Source organism: Taudactylus pleione, unplaced genomic scaffold, assembly GCF_031769625.1.
Source record: "Taudactylus pleione unplaced genomic scaffold, aTauple2 ptg000556l, whole genome shotgun sequence".
Classification (NCBI taxonomy): Eukaryota; Metazoa; Chordata; class Amphibia; order Anura; family Myobatrachidae; genus Taudactylus; species Taudactylus pleione.
This window is the reverse complement of record NW_028284958.1, coordinates 17,876,148-17,892,314: the sequence shown is the minus strand read 5'-3', so window position 1 is coordinate 17,892,314 and position 16,167 is coordinate 17,876,148. Positions and strand designations below refer to the sequence as shown.

The window sequence follows — 16,167 nt, the reverse complement described above, 5'->3', positions numbered from 1 at the left end:
GCCGGGACAGCGGGAGAGTTCCCGCTGGGCAGGCCCCATAAACCTCTTTGGTGGGCTGGCCGACAGTGCCGGCCTGGCAGGGCTGACACTGCCTGATTGGTGCCGCGCTTCAGGATTTGCGTTCCGCTATGGAACACAAACCGGAAGCTCCGGGCTCCAAGTTGAATGTGCAGTGTTCCGCCCCTCCCTCAGCCTGCGCCACCCGCCGTCAGCTCCCTTTTCTCTGTGGGATGGTTGGAGCCAGGCCTAGCTGCTGCGGGAGATGAGCCAGTGAGGCGGGCTGTGTGAAGCTGTGCAGCTAGGACGGAGTAGTGGGACACAGATGGCAGGGGCTTACTCTCGCTGTGAGGCTGCTGTCAGCGGAGTTCAGAGAAATGGACAGCAGCCGGGACCCAGGAGATGCGGTGAGCTGAGGTGATCCACTCCTATCCTGCCCGCTTATTCCCACCACACCACTACTCCCATCCTGCCCCCTACACCACACTACTACACCCATCCTGCCCCTTACACCACACTACTACTCCCATCCTGCCCCCTACACTGCACTACAACTCCCATTCTGCACCACACTACTACTCCCATCCTGCCCCTTACACCACACTACTACTCCCATCCTGACCCTTACACCACACCACTACTCCTATCCTGCCCGCTTATTCCCACCACACCACTACTCCCATCCTGCCCCCTACACCACACTACTACTCCCATCCTGCCCCCTACACTGCACTACAACTCCCATTCTGCACCACACTACTACTCCCATCCTGCCCCTTACACCACACTACTACTCCCATCCTGACCCTTACACCACACTACTACTCCCATCCTGCCCCTGCTTTCCTTTATTACTTCCACCATGTCCCCTGTTCTGAACTACTACTGCTACTATTACTCCCTGGCTGCCCAACACTACTACTACTCCAAGCTTGCACCTGATGTGTGTGTGTTTTTATTTTTATTTTTCCTGGAGGGGCCAATGTATTTTTTTCCTGTGTGGGAACAATTTATTTTATTTTTTTAAACCTTTAAACCTGTTTTTTTTTTTTCCCTCTAGAGGCCATTGTGTTTTATTAATTTCTGTAGGGGCCAGTGTGTTTGTTTTTCCAGTGGGGACCAATGTGTTTTATTTTTGTTTGTGCGGGCCAATGTGTATTTTTTTTTTTCTTGTGGGGGCCAATGTGTTTGTTTTATTCTGTGGGGGACGGTGTGTGTTTTATGTTTTTCTTGTAGAGGCTAATGTTTTTTATGTGAGGGCCATTGTGTTTTATTTCTTCCTGTGGAACCAAATGTGTTTTGTTTTGTTTTTCTGTTAGGTGTCAATGTGTTTATTTTATTCCTGTGGGGGCCAAAGTGTTTTATTTTATTTTTCTGTGCATTGTTTTACATCTGCGCATGTGTCTGAGTTGCAGTACAGATTTAGAATCATGCACCAAGAATTGTATTAGAAATGTGTTGGGTGTTCCTAGGTGGTTGGCTATAGAGCAGACTTGCCTACCCTCCCGATTTGGCCGGGAGCCTCACGATTTTCGGGTGCAGCTCCCGGCCCCCCGGAAAGGCAGGCAAGCCTCCCAGAAGCCTCCGACCCTCCCCCCCGAAAATATTAGAAACCCCCGCAGCGGGGGAGCCGGTGACGCGATTCGCGCTGAATCGCATCATCGCGGCCCCGCCCCCTGCTTCACACTGCCGAAAATAACGGCATTGTGAAGAGGGGCGGAGCCACGATGACGCGATCGTGCGGCACCACCCCAATGTACCACCAACTGGCTGTCCCGCCCCCAATGACCGCCCCCGCCCCCCAGCTGTTAGCCGACAATCAGCTCCCTCCCGGAAGGCTGGAGCTGATTGTCGGCAAGTATGCTATAGAGACGCTGAATTGAGGCCATACCTAGATGGATGATTTGCTTCTAGCATAGGACTGGTGAAAGTTCCAATGGTGCGACTGATGGCATCATCTAAAGACTTAAGACCCTATGTATCAAGCTGTTTGATACATATAATTATACAGAAACATCAGTTTCTGTATAATTTTATGTATTGCTCCTATGTACTAAAAGCACAATGCAGGATATTTCACAGAGATCTCCAACAAAGTGCTAAGTAGCGCAGCAGATCACAGTCCCCATCATTATCAATTGGGAATACGATCTGACCCTTATGTACAGTACTAATCTCCAAAAAGCAAATATTTTCGGAGTTTAGCCACGGTAGTTTACACCAGGCATTGTAGTGTAATTAGCCTAAAGTCACAGACGCAACTGCAGACAAAGACGCAAGGACAGCTGCAATTGTGTCCATCTCAGAATCAGGCCCTATGAGAAGGGATCGCGCCCCCTAGACAGAATCCACCCCTATTAGGGCTGCTTCCATAAATTTCCCGGGCTGGTTTTCCATCCCAATCCGCCCCTGTATAAAGGCACCATATTTTGGGGCTATTTATCAATTTATTCATGCTGGGACAGTGGCTCCGATAAGCAACTGTCTCAGCGAATGCTAAAACCTTTACTTTTCCCGCTTTGACCAGATTACTCTGCTAAATTTCCCAGCAGTGGCGTGATTATTTTACACGTCTGCGACATTATACAAATGCCTCTACAAAGCCCCACTTTATTGAGGTACATCTGGGCATATGAATGTGCAAGGAATGAGACGCCCACTTTGAGCGTCTTCAGACATTTTAATACCGCTTGGTGCGTCATTAGGTGCACCATCAAAATTTGCACCAGAGCTATAGCAGGTGCAGATTTTCCATCTGTGCATGGTTTCCATTGTGAGCGATGAAGAGTCTGTGTACGCAACCAATTTAGCGGCACCCCCGCAACACTCGCATAACACGCCCATCACACGGACGTCTAAATAGTCACCGCCCAGGAATGCCCAGCACATTTCCAATACATTTCTGATACTGTACGTCTCAATTAGGGGTGAGCGGGTTCGGATTTCTGAAATCTGAGCCCCCCCGATCCGAGGCCGATCCGAGTCAGGCTCGACTTTTCCTGCCTGACTCTGATCTGAAATCGAGGCAAAACAACATCATCCCGCCTTCCGGGTCTCGCGGGTTTTGGATTCTATATAAGGTACCCGCGTCGGCGCCATTTTCTCACTCGGCTGTGGACAGTGAAGAGGGAGGGTGGGAGTTAGGGCTGGCTAGGCTGTGTAGTGTAGTGTAGTGTAGTGTAGTGTTGTGCTGTGCTGCTGTTGTCCATAGGGGCTGTGTCCACTCCTCCAAAGTCCATAGGGGCTGGCTGTGTTGTGCTGTGCTGCTGTTGTCCATAGGGGCTGTGGGCCTGATTCAGAGCTGAACGCTCTGACCAGAGCGCTCGCTCTGAATCAGGGCCCTCCTCCATGAAAATGGAGCGGCCTCCTGGCCGCTCGCATAGCTGTGGGTGACCACCCACAGCATATGCAAGCATCATCGGACTTGCGACGGAGACCCTGCGGTAGGCTCTCCCTGCCACAATCCCTGGAGTGATTTTGGCTCTATCAGAGGCAAAATCACTCCCACTGACATCACTAGTGATGTCAGTGGGGCCGGCTTCAGACGGTAGGCGTTCCCATGGGAACGCCTCCGTCTGGCAGTCACACCCCCGGCACGCCCACCAAAGGGGGCATGCTGTCAATCAACATCGACAGCACGCCCCCTTTGGTGCGAGACCCGGAGCGATGGAAAGCCCATCGCTCCCCGGGTTTTGCGCATGCACACGACGGAGCTCCCTCCGTCGTGCGCATGCGCAGTGGGGAACATCGACCCGCTTGCGAGCGTACTGCCGCTCGCGAGCGGGTCTGAATGACCCCCTGTGTCCACTCCTCCAAAGTCCATAGGGGCTGGCTGTGTTGTGCTGTGCTGCTGTTGTCCATAGGGGCTGTGTCCACTCCTCCAAAGTTCATAGGGGCTGGCTGGACTGTGTTGTGCAGTCAGTTGTCCATAGGGGCTGTGTCCACTCCAAAGTCCTGTGCAGTGTCCCAGTCCTAAAGGGGTGCTGTAGTGTTGTCCAGGGGTGCTCTGTCCATCAGGGGTGCTCCCCCCAAGTGAAAAAGAAAAAAAAAATGTTTCTGTGTTTGTGAATTGTGTGCGCAGTAGCCGCACGTGCATCAACAAAGTAGCGCCAAGCGTGCGCCTGTGTCATAAGTAAAGGGCCGGCGGCTTGACCATTAAAGGGTGCTGTAACCCCCAAAGTGCACTCCAAACAAAATAAAAAAATATTTTCTGTGTTTGTGAATTGTGTGCACTGTGGCTGCACGTGCATCAACAAAGGAGCAGCGCCAAGCGTGCGCCTGTGTCCCATAAGTAAAGGGCCGGCTGGCTTGTCCTTTAAAGGGTGCTGTAACCCCCATAGTGCACTCCAAACAAAATAAAAAAATATTTTCTGTGTTTGTGAATTGTGTGCACTGTGGCTGCACGTGCATCAACAAAGGAGCAGCGCCAAGCGTGCGCCTGTGTCCCATAAGTAAAGGCCCACATGGCTTGTCCGTTAAAGGGTGGTGTAACCCTCAAAGTGCGCTCCACAAAAAATAAATAATTCTTTTTTTTCTGTCTTTGTGAATTGTGTGCACTGCAGATGCACGTGCATCAACAAAGGAGCAGTGCCAAGCCTGTGCCTGTGTCCCATAAGTAAAGAGCCGGCTGGCTCATTTTTTAAAGGGTGGTGTAACCCACAAAGTGCACTAGTCTCCAACAAAAATAAAAAATTATTTTCTGTGTTTGTGTGTGCCTTATCCGCACGTATATATCAATATAACATAAATGGAGGACCAAACTTTCTCTGATAAAAATAAAATAGGGAAAGATCAAGAACCACTTCCTCCTAGTGGTGAAGTTGCTGCCACTAGTCATGACATAGACGATAACATGCCATCAACGTCATCTGCCAAGGCCGATGCCCAATGTCATAGTAGAGGGCACATACAATCCCAAATGACAAAGTTCAGGAAAATGACCTTAAAAAAAACATTTAAATCATCTGAGGAGAAACGTAAACTTGCCAATATGCCATTTACGACACGGAGTGGCAAGGAACGGCTAAGGTCTTTCCCTATGTTCATGACTAGTGGTTCAGCTTCACATGACGATGGAAGCCCTCCTCCCACTAAAAAAATCAAAAGAGTTAAGCTGGCAAAAGCACAGCGAAGAACTGTGCGTTCTAAGAAGATATCACAAATCCCCAAGGAGAGTCCAAGTGTGGTGGTGGTTGCGATGCCTGACCTCCCCAGCACTGGACGGGAAGAGGTGGCTCTTTCCACCATTTGCACGCCCCCTGCATGTGCTGAAAGGAGCACCCACAGTCCACTTGCTGATATGCAAATTGAAGATGTCATTGTTGAAGTACAACAGGATGAGGATACTGGTGTAACTGGCGCTGAGGAGGAAGTTGGCGAGGAGGATTCTGGTGGTGATGTGGTTTGTTTAAATCAGGCTCCGGGGGAGACAGTTGTTGTCCGTGGGATGAAAAAGCCCATCACGGTCATGCCTGGGCAGAAGACCAAACATTCCACCTCTTTGGTCTGGCAGTATTTCTATCCAAATCCGGACAACAACTGTCTTGCCATATGTACCATATGTAAAGGTGAAATAAGTAGGGGTAGGGACATTAACCACCTAGGAACATCCTCCCTTATACGGCACCTGCAGCGCGCTCATGAAAAGTTACTGTCAAGTTCAGAAACTTTGGCTAAGACCGTAAGCAGTCCAGGGACACCTAAATCCCGTTGTCCTGTTGTATCCAAGCGCCTGCAAGCCACACCGTCAACTCCCTCCTCATCAATTTCCTCCTTAGTCAGGATTGGAAGTAGTCCTGCAGGCCATGTCACTGGCATGACTGACTCTCCTATCCGGGACTCCTCCGGAGGATCCTGCATTGCTACGCCTACTGCTGCCGCTGCTGCTGTTGCTGCTGCTGGGAGTCGTTCATCATCCCAGAGAGGAAGTAGGAACACCACTACTTTTACTAAACAATTGACCCTCCAATAGTCCTTAGCGAGGAGGATGAAGTATGACAGCAGTCATCCTGAAGCAAAACTTATAACTGAGGCCTTGACTGCTATGTTGGTGTTAGACGTGCGTCCGGTATCCGCCATTAGTGCAGTGGGATTTAGACAATTGATGGAGGTAGTGTGTCCCCGGTTCCAAATCCCATCTAGATTCCACTTCACTAGGCAGGCGATACCGAGACTGTACAGAAACGTCAGAAAAAGTGTCCTCAGTGTCCTGAAAAATGCGGTTGTACCCAATGTCCACTTAACCACGGACATGTAGACAAGTGGAACAGGGCAAACTAAGGACTATATGACTGTGACAGCCAACTGGGTAGATGTATCACCTTACGCAGCAACAACAGCAGCATCACCAGTAGCAGCATCTCAGAAACACCAGCTCGTTCCAAGGCAGGCTACGCTGTGTATCACTGGTTTCAGTAAGAGGCACACTGCCGACAACCTCTTAGAGATACTGAGGGAAATCATCGCCCAGTGGCTTACCCCACTTAGACTTTCCTGGGGATTTGTGATATCTGACAGCGCCACCAATATTGTGCGGGCATTACATCTGGGCAAGTTCCAGCACGTCCCATGTTTTGCTCACACAATAAACTTGGTGGTGAAGAATTTTCTGAAAAGCGACAGGGGCGTGCAGGAGATGCTTTGGGGGGCCCGAAAAATGTATGGCCACTTTCACCATTCAGCGACTGCGTGCCGAAAGACTGGAGCGCCAGCAAACACTCTTGAACCTGCCCCGCCATCACCTGAAGCAAGAGGTTGTGACACGGTGGGACTCAACCCTCTATATGCTTCAGAGGATGGAGGAGCAGCAAAAGGCCATTCAAGCCTATACATCCACCTATGACATAGGCAAAAGAGGGTGTATTCACCTGACTCAAGCGCAGTGGAGAATGATTTCCGTGTTGTGCAAGGTTCTCCAGCCCTTCGAACTTGCCACACGGGAAGTCAGTTCAGACACTGCCAGTTTGAGTCAGGTCATTCCCCTCATCAGGCTTTTGCAGAAGCAGCAGGAGAAAGTGAAGGAGGAGCTAAGACGGAGCTCAGACCACTACAGACCACTACATTTTGGCCACCGTGCTCGATCCTAGATTTAAAGCCTATGTGGTGTCTCTCTTTCCGGCCGACACAAGCCTGCAGAGGTGCAAAGACCTGCTGGTGAAAACACTGTCAGCTGAAGCGGAACGTGACACGTCAACAGCTCCTTCTTCATTTTCTCCCGCAACTGGGGCTGCCAGGAAAAAACTTAGGTATCCTAAGCAACCTGCTGGCGGTGATGCAGGGCAGGCAGGACCAAGTTTGGACATCTGGTCCGGACTGAAGGACCTGGCAACAATTTCTGACATGTCTACTGCCACTGCATATGATACTGTCACCATTGACAGAATGGTGGAGGATTACATCTGTGACAGCATCCAAGTAGGCATGTCTGGCAGGAAAAAGAGGCAATTTGGAGGCCCCTGTACAAACTGGCTCTATTTTACCTGAGTTGCCCCCCCTCCAGTGTGTACTCCGAAAGAGTGTTTAGTGCAGCTGGGAACCTTGGCCCTGATTCAGAGCCGGACGCTCTGACCAGAGCGCTCGCTCTGAATCAGGGCCCACCTCCATAAATATGGAGCGTCCTCCTGGACGCTCGTATAGCTGTGGGTCACCACCCACAGCCTATACGAGCATGCCGGATGATGGTCGCGATGGTCTTGACCATCGCGACCATCGTCAGTGCGAGCAGCAGCCTGCGGTTGAGTTTCTCAACCGCAAGGCCAGGAGTGATTTTGGCTCTATCAGAGCCAAAATCACTCCCACTGACATCACTAGTGATGTCAGTGGGGCCGGCTTCTGACGGTAGGCGTTCCCTTGGCAACGCCTCCGTCTGGCAGGCACGCCCCCGGCACGCCCACCAAAGGGGGTGTGCTGTCAATCAACATCGACAGCACGCCCCCTTTGATCAGACACAACGAGCGAAGGAAAGTCCTTCGCTCGTCGCGTCTCGCGCATGCGCACGACGGAGCTCCCTCCGTTGTGCGCATGCGCAGTGCACACCATCGACCCACTTGCGAGCGGACAGCCGCTCGCGAGTGGGTCTGAATCAGGCCCCTTGTCAGCAAAAGGCGTAGGAGGTTGCTTCCACAAAATGTGGAGAAGATGATGTTCAGAAAAATGAATTATCAACTCTTCCTCCAGAACGTACAGAGGGAACTGTGGTGGTGGATTCCAGCGGGGACGAATTAATACTCTGTGAGGATGAGGATGTACACAACACTGAAGAGGGTGAGGAATCGGTGGATGAGGAGGATGAGGACGACATCTTGCCTCCGTAGAGCCAGTTTGCGCAGGGACAGATTAATTGCCAGCTTGTTTTGTGGGGGCCCAAACGAACCAATCATTTCAGCCACAGTCGTGTGGCAGACCCTGGCGCTGAAATGATTGGTTTGCTAAAGTGTGTATGTCCTGTTTATACAACATAAGGGTGGGTGGGAGGGTTAATTATAGCATAGGAGCAGAAAAACCCACAAATTCTGTGATTTTAGCTGTTTTTATGCTTTTTTTGAAAAAAATACAAATACAAAACCCAGAACCCAAAACACTGAAGGGTGGTTTTGGCAAAACCAATCCAGATCCAAAAAACGAAGAAAGATCCAGATCCAAAACCAAAACACAAAACACGAAAAGTGGCTGGTGCACACCCCTAGTCTCAATGGCCACTGAGCCTCTGTGCGTACACAGGGGTCTATTCATATAGAACATGAAGTGGCTACTAAAAGATATCAGATCACATTGATTCAATATATAGGGGCCTATTCATCAACACTAAAATAACTTTTTTAAGGACATTTTCCTTAAATAACGTTATTTAGTATTCATGGAGATACTTAGCACAGGAGATAACACTGATATCTCCTTGCTAAGTCCCCCTGCGTTAATTTCCACACTCCCCATACATTAGTATGGGGATATGGAAATTATGGTATTCATCAAATTCCGAAAATTATGTATGTTACTATTCGCCACCAGCATGTGCAGGTCCCCCGACGTCTCCCTCCGGCACTCTGGTCTCTCCTCTGGCTCCGTCTGCTATGCTGTCATGTGTTCTCCCCAGTAGAGCACAATAAAGTTTAGAAAAAAAAAGAACATTTATTTTTTTTCTAAACAGTACTGTGTTTTGCTCGGAGACCGCATGACAGCATAGCAGACGGAGCCAGAGGCTGCTGCGCGGGCAGGTAAGTGCTGAATGTGGGGGAGGTGAGAGGAGGGGGGACGGGGGGCAGGTGAGTGGAGGGGGGGACACAAACTTACCGCATCTGTAGGCAGTGCTGTGCATGCGCTGGTTTTACAGATGTAACAGCGCATGCTCAGTACTGCTTCCAGCTGCGATAAGTTAGAGCAGGCAGGGATAACTATCTATTTCCCGAAAAGCTGTCATCGCAAAAATGACAGCTTTTCGGAATAGATAGTTATAGGGAGGAGGAATGATGAATTCCTCCGGTAATTAGGTAGAACTCCATGCGAGTTCTAAACCTAATTACCTCCTGGGAAACTTTAGTTATGATGAATAGGCCCCATAGTGAAGTTTAGTAGCCATTCATGTACACTTACCTGTCCGACGTCTTCGGGCGCTGTCTGGCCCCTCCGCGATCCCTGTGGCGCAGTGAGAAGACAGACCTGCTCCTCACTGCGCATGCCCCGGCGTCTGAGAGCAGCAGGTCACGTCAGACCTGCTGCTATGGGCGCTGGAAAAAGTGCCGGGTGCTGGCCAGATAGCAGGGAAGTATGCTACTTCCCTGCTCTGTCCGGCTTGCGGTAACAGATAACGCCATTGTCAGATGGCGAATCTGTACCACAGGAGGGGACGGAAAGCTGAGCTTTCCATTCCTTCATGAATCATACTCACCATACAACAGTATGGTGATACGATACAGACATGGAGAAGGGGTGCCGCTGGAGAAGTAATACACTTCTTCACGGTAAACTAGCTCCATGAATAGCACAAAGCAGAGAAGAGCCCTGACATCAGTTAAACAGGCCTCTTCTTTGCTTCATGAATAGACCCCACAGTGTCATGCATACACTGTGTGACTTTTTAGCAAAAAAAAATCGCTCAACTCCATGAACTTCAGCATTGTGTGCAAATCAGAATTGGGCCCAGTGTTTCTATTGTAGTGATTGGCATAGGCGTGCGCAGGGTCTTCTTTATGTTTGTGCATGGCGTAGCCATGCACCCTCACCACCATGCTCCCCACCTCGGCCCACTTCTTCCTGGGAGCCAGCTGATGATGTGGCAGTGTCTTTTTTTGCAGCGCCCGCCGACGTCACTGCCTTGCTGCCCCACCCCCAGGTACACAGTGTCTGCCAGTGACTGATTTTTTGTGTTAGCGCTGCATAAAAGCTGTGTGGGGGCACACACCATGCGCGTACTTATTGGCATCGGTGACCATCTCCAAAAACATTAGGTTACTGGTGCTTGGTAAGCATAACAATCAGAACTTCCCCATACACTGTAGGCACCGAGCCTGTCATTAACGCAGGATATGTCTGCTATATCTCTTGCGTTACAGAGATGATAAATAGGCACGACACAAAAATCATGTGAAACAACAGTTTCTGCTTGATTTTTGGGGTTGAGAAATAAGCCCCTAAATCTGCATTGTGGGTCTGCTCCGGACACAAAGGGAAATTCTGATGGTTCTTGTGAATATATGCAAACTGCGCATGCATCGTAGAAAGAAATCGACCACTGTGTACATGCTGGACCATGCATTCACACATGGACTGGGATTACAATTGCAGATGATTCCTCCATCTGCTGACAGTGTTTCTGGGCAGTGACTATGCGATCGCATGGAACTGATCCATCTCGTGGCAGTGTCATGGGAGTGTCTTGGTCATGTAAGCTGACTTTCATGCTCATTCGTGTGCAGGAGAGAGATGGAATACCTGTTCCAGGCGGATATTTTGCACTCAGCATGGCGAGGGATGAAGTCCTGTTACTAATGATGATGACTGCGAAAGGAAAAACAGGTGAGCAGGGGCGAAATAACGCCCAAGGGTGCTTCGTGTGTAGCAGGTCATCTTCTCTGAGCAGCCCCCCCCACGCATTTCCTTACCTTGAGCAGGCACACCATAAACACATTAGAAATACACCTATGTGGGTGAACCAGCCTTCCGCAGTCAGACAGATACTTATCATACACAGATGGAAACTCACACAAGGTAAGAAGCAGGCTACCGCAGGCTCACCTGTGTGAGCAGATCTTACTCTACAACCCACAAGTGGAAGGCGAAAAATGAATTATTACTCCATGGCAGTGGTTCCCAAACTTTTTCGAATCACGGCGATCTAGAGTATCAGCATATTTTCCACGGCACCCCTAGGCCAAAGTTTCTTTAAATGAAGTAAATTGTGTTTATATGTCACCCCTAGATTCAGTTATGTGGTGAACAGGGCTGCATTTCTTTTTGTCCACATATTTTTTGATTGGCAGTCTTTAGCATTGGTTTTGCCTATCACATTGACTAAATATCAGTGGCGTCACAAGGGGGAAGCGGGGGGTGCGGGCCGCACCCAGGTGTCACCCGCCGAGGGGTGACACCAAGGTGCAGACTTCCCCCGGGTGCTGCACTGTATAACAAAGTGCAGCACTCGGCTCCTGACACTGTGAGGGAGCCGGCCGGCACTGCACACAGGGCAGTCCACACCTACGGCACCCCCCCTGCCGCCCAGTAATAACGGGACCATGGGGCTAAGCCGTGAGGCCATGCCCCTTCCCGCATGGTCACACCCAGCCTGCGAGGCCACACCCCCTTTTCCCGCGGCGTAGCCGCGCACACAGCATCCCTCCCTGCCCCGGGTTGACACTGCGGGGATGGACACCACTGCTAAATATTTTATTTGGTACTGGACCACCAACCTGAGGCACCTCTGCAAGTGTCCTGAGGCACCCCAGGGTGCCACAACACCCAGTTTGGGAACCACTTCTCTATGGTGTTTTTGGGAACCACTTCTCTATGGTGTTTTGCCTGAAAAAATAAATAGTTAAAAAAAAAAGATTAACTATTACCCTGGTTAGGCTGTGAAGACTTGCAGCCATGCTCCCAAGATGAGTTAACCATGTCTCCTTCAGCCACGGTGTGTGCCCTGGGCGCCATTGGACCGGCGGCCATGGTCCAGGACACCGTGGTCAGTGTAGAGGTGACTGGACGGAGTTGAGCCCTCTCAACAGAGCCCGTCCCCTTCAGGGCTGCTTTCAAAAATTTCCCGGGCTGGTTTTCGATCCCAATACACCCCTGGTTTTAACCAATTTGGCTGAACGTCCTTTTTTGGCTGTTTTCCAGTGTTTGTGAGCAAATGGATGATTGTCATTTCTTCCCATACATTACCAGATTTTCATTTCAACCAGCCAGTTTGGACAGATATCTGACAGATAATTGTATAGTGGATGCCCAGCTTTTAGTTGTGTTCAGGAACAACATGGGACAAAGACACAAATAGGATGTGACAATTATGGTAGCCAAAACAAAAGTAAACTGCTTGTTATTGGCTGTTTATGAACAATCCACTGCCGCAGATTGTGATTTCTTTATTCAGGCATATATTCTGATTTTGTGAGTTTACTTTGTGCAAAACGTTTTTATTTTTCGTACGAGACAGGAGATAATGGTTTCTGCTGTATTAAGCTGGGTACACACCTAGCAGATGTATCTGTAGATGACGGTCGTTCATATATACTGAACGACAATCATCTTCCAGGCAGCCGTGGCTGCCGCTGCTTGTGTACGGGCAATTGGCTGATCACCCGCACACACTTGCCAATGGACAGATATATCCGCAGATATATCTGTTCATCGGCTGTGCAGCACAGCCGATGTGATATGTCTGTGAACGACGTCGGTACACACCGGCCGTCAGGCACCAGATATATTGGCCGATCAATCTTATTTTCTTATTTTTTTTATTTACAGAAATATTTTCTGGCATGCCTGTCTGCAGCGCTCCATGATCTGTAATAATATCTCTGCAATAAAACTCCTAAGCAGGCTTCACTTCCTCCTTGCTATCCTCCTATCCATTCTTTTCCATGGTCAGACACTAGCATTGAACCTGAAACACATTCTTATTAGGTGTCCCACATGCTGCCTGAGCTCGCTAACTTATGCCACTGCTTGGCAGAAAATACTAAGTGACACGTCACTTTTCCGGGTGGCAGTGCTGTGACTTCCAAACGAGCGCCACAGGCCAAATGATTTACAGAATGGGTGGTCGATGAGCCTACATTAAAAAGTTAGATGTACTGTATTTCATAATGAAGGCTTTGTTTTTAAGACACAATATAAAACATAATAGTTTGGAAACTAGGCAAAGTGACAGTGTACCCTCATAAATATTGTTATTACATCCCACCAGACAGACATCCTCTATTCACACAGCAACACTTCAAACTACATAGTGCTGCAGCAATGTGGAACTGTCCAGTGCAGGTACATATTCTCTCCGTAACCATACTTAACACTTTCAGTACCAGTGGCAGTGTGCTCTGCTTTGAAACATATCTAAGAGATGCTATAAAAAGGTAATTTATTACAATTATATATAAAACTTGCCTCACTGTATAGAGTAAGGGTAGACCCACATAAGTGATATTCACTGCACAAATACCGTGTGATTAACCCCCTAATGACCAAAGTATTTAGTAACTTCATGACCAGACACTTTTAGTATTATTGCTAGATGCTGGTAAATGACAATAAGGTTTTATGTATTTGTTATGGTATAAGAGTGAATTTTATCCTGTATTTCTCCTTTGTATCTTGTGTATATTTTTTAGTTTAAAAAAACTTAAAGGGAGGGTTACCACCCATCCAGGATTACTCTGGACAGTCCGGAAATCAGGAGCGCTATCCGGGGTCCGGATGATGCCAAATCCCGGACAGGTGATGTCCAGAAATCCCAAGTGCTTTTAATGGCCAGGCCGTCCACCCTGCTGAACTGCTCCTTCTCTGGTCTGCCCACTGGAACAGTGCATTGTAATTTTACTACATATTACCCCTCAACCTCCTTCCCTCAAGTTTCAGTGCAAGTCCCTCATGCCCTAATACTGCTTTCCCTCCTGTACCTCGTTAAAGCCCTTGATATATTTGAAAGTTCCTATCATGTCCCTTGTTTCCCTTTCCTATTCCCTATGTAACCAGATTCAAGAGTTAGAGACAAAGGTTGCATTAATACAAATACATATATGAGGTAATCTATTAATAATTAATTTCATAGTCTATAGTAAAAATATATATATATAGCAATTCATGATTTCTATATATGAAATGGTTACTTTGAGGTAAAATGTATGTACAATTTATGAAAAGAAGCATATATGTTTCATGTATTTATATGACAATTTATGTGGTACTCTTTTCTCTGTGGTGGGGATGTGCCCAAGAGTGTGGGATGCACATGCACAGGAGAAGAAGGGACGGAGTGATATGGCTGGGAGTGGTTGGGTTCCTGTCAGAAAAAGAGGGGCAGGTACAGATACAGGAATATAACAGCTGTCAGCAGCAGCTGACAGTTAGGTCCCCATTTATTAACAAGTTTTATCACCAAAACGAGTGATAAATGTCACTGTGTATGATAAATGATGCTCCAGCCAATCAGCTCCCAACTGTCAACTGTTAGAAAAATGACAGTTGGGAGCTGATTGGCTGGAGCACCATTTATCATACACAGTGACATTTATCACTTGTTTTGGTGATAAAACTCGTTACTAAAGGCCCCCATATATCAGCAATTGATTGCAGCAATTCTGCAATTTGCAATCGATTGAAAAAGGGAAAGATTTTTACACAATCGATTGTGGCAATTCTGCAATCGATTGAAAAAGGGAAAGATTTTTATGCACAATCGATTGCAAATTGCAGAATTGCTGCTATCAATTGCTGATGTATGGGGGCCTTAAATGAGTCCTTTAGTCTGGTGTCCCCCTGCTTAAGTCCCCACCTCCCTGTGTCCCAGGCAGCGGAGTCGCGGTGGGCTGCTTGGCGCAGGGGGGTGGAGCCGGTGAGGAGGCATTAGCGGCAGCTGTCTGCTGAGGAAGCTTATCGCTACAGCAGAGGGATTATGGTGGCAGAGATTCCGAGCGGTGTTGCAGCAGCGGGGCGGAGCAGCAATAAAGGAACAGCGGTGGAGGTCGTCAGTCTAAGCAGCTGAATCAGAGGAAGCTGCAATTGCGTTTCCGAAGCACTGGCACTGTGACAGGCAGCTGACTTGCCCAGCTTCTTCATCGGTGAGCGATACAAGAAAGCCATCCTCACCCGATATGAGCAGCTGAGCGGAGGGACTGTGGGCCTGATTCAGATCCGCTCACGAGCGCTATGCACTCGCAAGTGGGTCGATGGTGGCCCAGTGCGCATGCGCACAACGGAGCCGGCTCCGTCTTGCGCATGCGCGAGATCCGGATAGAGTCAGGCAAACCGTCGCTCCGGGTCTCGTATCAAAGGGGGCGTGCTGTCGATGTTGAGTGACAGCACGCCCCCTTTGGTGGGCGGGCCGGGGGAGTGGCTGCCCAAACGGAGGCGTTCCCATGGGAACGCCTACCATCTGGGGCCAGCCCCACTGACATCACAAGTGATGTCAGTGGGAGTGCTTTCGGCTCTGTTAGAGTCGAAAGCACTCTAGGGCTTGCAGCAATGAGACACTACCACAAGGGTCTCATCACAAGCCCGATGGTCTTGACCATCGCGACCATCTTCCTGGCCGCTCGCTATAGCTGTGGGTGGTCACTCGCTATAGCTGTGGTGCGAGGGGCCAGGAGGCCGCTCTAAAAAAACAGAAGGCCGGCCCTGTTTCAGAGCGAGCGCTCTGTCAGAGCGTCCGGCTCTGAATCAGGCCCTGTGTCCTGGAGTGAGTACCTATACTCCCTCACTCCATCATAAGTTCAGCCACAAATACATATATATTACACCTGCATGCAGGGGCAGATTGGGATGGAAAACCAGCCCGGGAAATTTCTAGAAGCCGCCCTAATGGGGGTGCGTCTGTTGAGGGGCAGGGTCTGTGGAGGGGGTGGAATACTCCCTCCTCATAGGGTCTGATTCTGAGTTAGAAGCAGCCGTGGCCTTCCTTGCTGCAGTTGCGCCTGTGACTTTATGCTAATGCAGCTATATTACTGGCATATCAGGGGCAAACAAGCC

General features: G+C 49.2%; 1 long non-coding RNA gene across 4 annotated transcripts in view; it reads left to right on the top strand.

Annotated features, from left to right (window-relative positions):
* The first annotated feature begins 207 nt into the window (after positions 1–207).
* The window catches only part of LOC148481920 (uncharacterized), a 50,460-nt gene continuing 34,500 nt past the window's right edge, over positions 208–16,167 (top strand). For 3 of the 4 annotated variants that reach the window (XR_015871819.1, XR_015871818.1, XR_015871820.1), the window contains exon 1: positions 208–414. This is a non-coding gene — a long non-coding RNA (uncharacterized LOC148481920). The remainder of the gene's footprint in view (positions 415–16,167) is intronic. The other variant, XR_015871821.1, reaches the window with a different exon arrangement.